The sequence below is a fragment of the Podarcis erhardii genome (assembly GCF_964252035.2).
Source record: "Podarcis erhardii genome assembly, chromosome: 8".
In the NCBI taxonomy this organism is placed as follows: domain Eukaryota; kingdom Metazoa; phylum Chordata; class Lepidosauria; order Squamata; family Lacertidae; genus Podarcis; species Podarcis erhardii.
In genome coordinates, this window is record NC_138499.1 from 48,588,686 (window position 1) to 48,594,685 (window position 6,000).

A 6,000-nucleotide genomic window follows, 5' to 3' on the forward strand; every position below is an offset into this window, starting at 1 on the left:
AACTTCATTCAAGATGTTAAGAGACCATTATCCTTAAACCATGGAGAATAACTTCAGCATTACAGAAGCCGGCTTTGACATTGTCAACATACTATATTATCGCCTGAATTTCTATGTAACATAATGACTAATCCAGGCTGAATTCATTCACACCATCCTTTTAACAAGCGTTACACAAGCATATTGTTTACATGTATGTGGTTTGGACTCCATCCTATATTTAGTATCTTAAATAGAGGAGATTATGGGAATAAGAGTTTAGTAATTTACTTTGGAAGTTCAACTGACATAAAATCCAGAATGATCATAAAAGAAATTATTTTTCAGCCTTTTTAGTAAAGAAAATTGTGCGTTTTAATTAATTATCAGAGGTCTTAAAAGACTTGTTTCAGAAGTACTTAAGAGAACACTGAAGTATTAAAGGTGGGAAAACTACCATTAATTATTATTCAGTACATATTTTGCCATTCCTAAACTACTGAACTAACTCAGATAGATCCACATCTAAATGTATTAAGATCAACCATTTCTCAAAGAGAACATTTTAATATTAGCATGCAAGCAGATCTTGCAAAGAAAATACCGTAATTCTTATCAATACTCATTAACACCTACTGTATTTTTCCATGTATAACATGCCCCCATGTATAGGATGCCCCCTATTTTTGGGGATTCAAAATTAAGAAAATGGGGGGATATTGCCCCCGTGTATAAAACTACGTACCCTTTAAACATTATTTTAGTAAAAAAAACAAACCCTAGTCTTATACAAGGAAAAGTACAGTATGTTGTTTTATAAATATGCTTCCACAAAATTGGAAAACTATTTCTGAAGGTGTTTGAATGTCAAATACATAAGAGCTATTCTGAAAAGTTTTGTAACGATAAACAGTTATTCCAGTGAAGCATTATTATCCAAACTTAACTACATTCTGAACTGAAGTATGTTGAAATTCGCAACAACATTAAGTTACTCTACAACAGTATCGTATTTCACATCTTGTTTGAAAATAATAAGTAATATGATAAGGTGCAACATAAAAATATCCTTAGTCGAGCTACTAAAAGATTGCACACACAATCTTGTTAAATGGGACATTTTTCCAAGTAGTGAATGAGTCATTTAAAGATGTTTACTTTAGAAATAAAATCTGACCTATTTCTTAGTATACAACTACTCAAATCTGCAGTTTTTACATTCTAATCAGATAGCTCCAAAAATAAACCAGGTGCAAGTTGGATGTATGCTGTCAATCAGATCTCAAGTAAAAGAGCTACCAGTAATCACCAGGCTTTTTGCCTACTGCACAGTTAATAATGTAAATCACATCAATATCCCCCTACTGTCAACACCAAGGAGTACAGTAAATTTCATTAACTTCTGGTAGTAAGGTAACATACAACAATAATATTTACACATATTTCCTCTAATCTGCATCCAATTCCCAAAAAAGGGGAGCAGGAGATCTCCAACTGTTCTATTTTCTTTCCTGGGATATCTTAGTACTTTGCTTCTGATTGTTTGTGGATAACCAATTTTGTACAGTTAAAAATGGAATTATGCCAATTTCTCTATCACCATCTTGCTATATTAATCATATAACCATAGAGACAGCTGCCAAATCAAAAAGCTTTGATCTACACACTCAAATCCCATCCAGTTTCATACAACCCCAAAAATTAAAAGCCATTTTACTGGTTTAGTGGAGAAGTGAAACTGTTGATTATGAATAGTTCATAAACATTGGATCGGACTAATGCTATGGAAACCAAGAGGAAACAGGACCAGTTAATACATGCTGCCCATTCTTTTCAATCATTGTTGTTCAGATTTCCCATTCCTTTCAAGAGAGAGAGAAAATTACAGCAGTGCAGTGCCCTGAATGCAGACTTCATTTCCTCCCCCTTATGCCTTGAAAGGCTTCTCCAGCAGCTGCGCTTCCACTAAATGAAAGTGCAATTTGTTATAGCCTCCACAAGCCTCGATGAGGGGCCGCTGCTTGATTTCAAGCTCCCCATTTATGCCATTCACTCGACACAGGATGGACCTCGTCAGGGTTTTCACAGCACACCCAAGAAGGGCTTTGCTGAAAAGCGTGTGCGCGCGAGCGTCCCCTGCAACCGGAATCAAAACAATGCAGCCCAAACCACAGTTTGCCAGAAGCCCACGCCAAGCTGAGAGGAGCAGCCCCCCGCGCCTGCCGGGACGCACGCCATGCCTTTCTTGGCAGCCCTTGCTAGCAGGAGGCCCGGACGGAAGGCGCCCTGACGGCCCCACACGGGCCCCTTCGCCTAAGCGAGGTAACAGGACAAGGGAATCGGCTGGAAGTCGCCGGCGCAAGCGCGCGGAGAAGCCACTCAGCCACACGCAGCAACCAGCGAGAGCAGCTGCTCAGCCTCGCAGAACCGCCGCCAACCACCCGGGGAGGAGAAGGGGCAGCGAGTGAGGGGCTTCTCTTGCGCACAGTGTGGACAAAAGCAGGCACTTCGGGAAACTCCAGCGCCTCCTTCTCCTGACAAACCAGCGCTCCCCTCCCCCCTTCCCAACTAGGCTTCGTCGACCCTTCGAACGCTGCCGCAAAAACGGCGCGCGGGGGGGGGGGAGGGGCCTTGGAGAATTTCCTGAGGGAAGACTCCCCAGCAAGCCTGATCAATAAAAGCCCCAAGAGGCATTGCCGCGGAGAGAGACCGCGCGCGCGTCTGGGTGGCGGTGAGAGGAAGAAGAGACCGGCTCCCTTTTCTTCCTCGCCCTCCTCTCCCTACACACCCACCCCAGAAGAGCAGCGCAGTCACCTTCCGCGCCGCAAGGACCGCTCCCCACCCAGCGCTCGTGGGTGCCGGGGGGAGGCGCCGGGAATGGAGAGAAAGCGCGCTCTCCTCTCCCAAAGGAGAACCCGCCAGAAACCGCAGCAGCCGCTGAGGGGGAAAGCTGTGAGGGAAAGGCAGCCCGCGGCTCGGGAGGCGGGCAGCGCGCGACGTGCTGGTGGGAGCGGGAAGATGCCCACCACCCCTCAGAGTGGCATTGTCACACACACACACACACACACACACACACACACACACACACACAGAGAGGCCTCCCTTCCCCCAGTGCAACCTTTACCTCCCCACTTACCCGCTGAGAAGCACGCAGGCAGGCAGGCAGGCAGGCAGGCAGTCGATACGCGAGCCAAGAAGCACACAAGGCAGAAGTCAAAACACCGAGTGGGAGGGATGCGAGGCAGAAGGAGGAGAGGCGGCGGCAGCGGCGGCAGCTAATCCTTGGATGTGTGTAAAGCGCGGCGGCGGCGGCGGCGGCGGCAGCGTGCGATCCGTGTGCGTGCGAGGAGCGGCGGCGGCGGCGGCGGCACAGCCTTCTGGTCAAGGCGCTGTAACGTGCCTTTGTAGGTAGCTGTGTGCGCTCGGGGCTGCGAGGAAGGAAGAGGCAGAGCAAGATTAGTCAGGCAGGGCAGCCTTAGCGCCGTGCAGGCAATGTTCATATTGGAGGAGAAGAGGCGGAGGTGTCGTCCCCCCCCCCTTTCTCTCCTGCTCAGCCACTCGGGGCCACAGCGGGAAGACACCCCCCGAAATACCACACACACACACACGCGCACACTCACACAGAGGCTGTGGCGACAACCCGGCGGGCGGCGTCCCGCTCGTCCCGCGTGCTTCCTCAGGCTACCTCACGAGCTGCGTTGCCCAAGGGGGGAAGGCGACGGCTCCCCCTCTCTCTCGGGGTCGCGAAGAGGATTTCCGTCCCCCTGACGCCGCCGCCGCCGCCACGACGACAACGGCGAAGGGGGCATCTCCGCCGAGCTCTTCCCCGGTGCCTTTTCTTGGACTGCGGGCAGGAGGGGAGAGAGGGAGAAGCGTGAGGGGAAAGCGGGGAGCGACGAAACAGACACGTGCTCCGAAAGAGACACACAAGGAGAGCATCCACATGCGGAGAGCGAAATGGGGAGCGCTTGACGTAGGCGACGTAGCTGGTTGAAAGGGGGGGGGAGGAGGAGGAGGGGATGCGGATGATGTTTCTGGCAGGGGGCTGGGGAAAGTGTGGGAGGCACGTGCAGCCACGCGGAGTGGGAAATCAAGTCCTCCGAGTTCATTGGAGGCTTGCTCCCAAGTAAGGGTGTAAAGCAGAAAGGCCTCAATTAGAGAATAAATCCCACGAATTTTGAGGAGGGAAAATATTCATAGAGCAGGGCTGTTAGGCTGCAATCCTCTGCATGCTTCAAGCCCACTGTAAGGAGTTGAACTTGTTACTGAAACACACAGCGTTGGGTTCTGTGGCTGCAATCCAGTGTGCTCTAAAGTGCCCCTGAATTCAAGAGTTGGCAGCAAGAATGCCATTCAGCCGGGAAGGTGTTACTTACGTTCTTGTTAATGCATTATGGAATGTGAAAGAGAGTCATTTATTGATCCACTGAATTTCCGGCTATTGCAGGATTTACAGTGCAACTGAGTCCACACCATTCTGACGCTCTTTCCTCCTCCAAGTCATACAAAGTGGAGCACAAACTGCACTGCACCCCTCAGTTCTGTCACCACTTGTCCTTTTACTTCCTGGTTTTCTCCTTCAGTAACACCTGCTTCAATAAAAACAAAGCCATAGCTCAGGTAGAGAACTCTCAGGGCCAAATTGAATATGAAGCTGGAGGTCCTTAATTGCACCTTCTGGCGTTTCCTGGCAGGGGGTGGCAATTTGTATGGGGGATTCTGTTCAACAGGAGGTGTTGGCTCTACTACAGGCATAGGCAAACTCCGGCCATCCAGATGTTTGGGATTACAATTCCCATCATCCCTAAATTAACAGGACCATTGGTCAGGGATGATGGGAATTGTAGTCCCAAACGTCTGGAGGGCTGCAGTTTGCCTACGTCTACTAGATCAGAAGCTCCAGATAAGAAGGCTCACACCCACAAATCCTTCTTTGGTCAGGTCATAGAATCATAGAATCATAGAGTTGGAAGAGACCACAAGGGCCATCGATTCCAACCCCCTGCCAAGCAGGAAACACCATCAGAGCACTCCTGACATATGGTTGTCAAGCCTCTGCTTAAAGACCTCCAAAGAAGGAGACTCCACCACACTCCTTGGCAGCAAAGGTGGTAAAGATCATAGCCTTAGCGAGGACAAAACACAGCACCTGCAATTTATGAAGAGTGAATTGAATGGTATTTCAATCTAAATTCAAAAGATGATTAAATGAAAGAATCTACAGGAAAAGGAAAATGGGTAGGGGGGAAGAGTCCTAAATTATGTCACTTAGGTGTCCTTGATTGGCAAGGCTGCAGCTTCTTGTAGATATTGGTTCCTTCCTCTAGTGTGTGTCTCCACAGCACTGTGGTTCTGGAAACACAAGATCATTTCACATTGTAGGTATTGTGTGGGAGGGATTCAAGTGCATAGCAGATCTTTAGGTTTGCTTTAGGTTTGCTACCCAGTATCCCCCTCCCATAGGAAAGGAGAATCCTAACTGCTCTCAGGTCCTGCTTATGAGTTTTTCATTGGCAGCTTGTTGGCCACTGTGAGAGCAGCATGTTGGACCACATGGGCCATTGGCCTGAACAAGAAGGCTATCCTTATGTTCTTATGTAATGCATTCACAGATCATGTAAACAAGGCCATAAAAGCAGATTCCTTGCTTTCACTGCAGCATTTCTTAGTTCTGATATTTACAGCAACACTACCAAATCTCAGTCAACTCTACCTCATAATGTTGCTGTGAACGTAAAAAGGGAGAAAGGGAATACAAATACACAGCCTTGAGCTTCTGATAGAAAAAAAAATCAAGATAGAAATATCTGTGAGGGGACGGTGATAGAGGCAACAATTCCTATTATTATTATTATTATTATTATTATTATTATTATTATTATTTATTTGTACCCTACCCATCTGGCTGGGTTTCTCCAGCCACTCTGGGCGGCTTCCAGCAGAACACTGTTGAAGTAAAACTTCAAACATTAAAAACCTCCCTAAACAGGGAAGTTACTGTATATTAATGAATAACAGCCC

The 6,000-nt window shown here is 47.6% G+C and overlaps 1 protein-coding gene across 4 annotated transcripts in view; it reads right to left on the minus strand.

The window, feature by feature from the left end:
- Positions 1 to 3,957, minus strand: part of DLGAP1 (DLG associated protein 1) — a 289,837-nt gene extending 285,880 nt beyond the window's left edge. For 3 of the 4 annotated variants that reach the window (XM_081873841.1, XM_081873847.1, XM_081873840.1), the window contains exons 1-2: positions 3,665 to 3,957; positions 3,116 to 3,407 (exon numbers count right to left, since the gene is read on the minus strand). The gene's annotated coding sequence lies outside the window, so the exon portion shown is untranslated. Of the gene's footprint in view, positions 1 to 3,115; positions 3,408 to 3,599 lie in introns of all 4 variants that reach the window. The other variant, XM_081873843.1, reaches the window with a different exon arrangement.
- Positions 3,958 to 6,000: the final 2,043 nt, after the last annotated feature.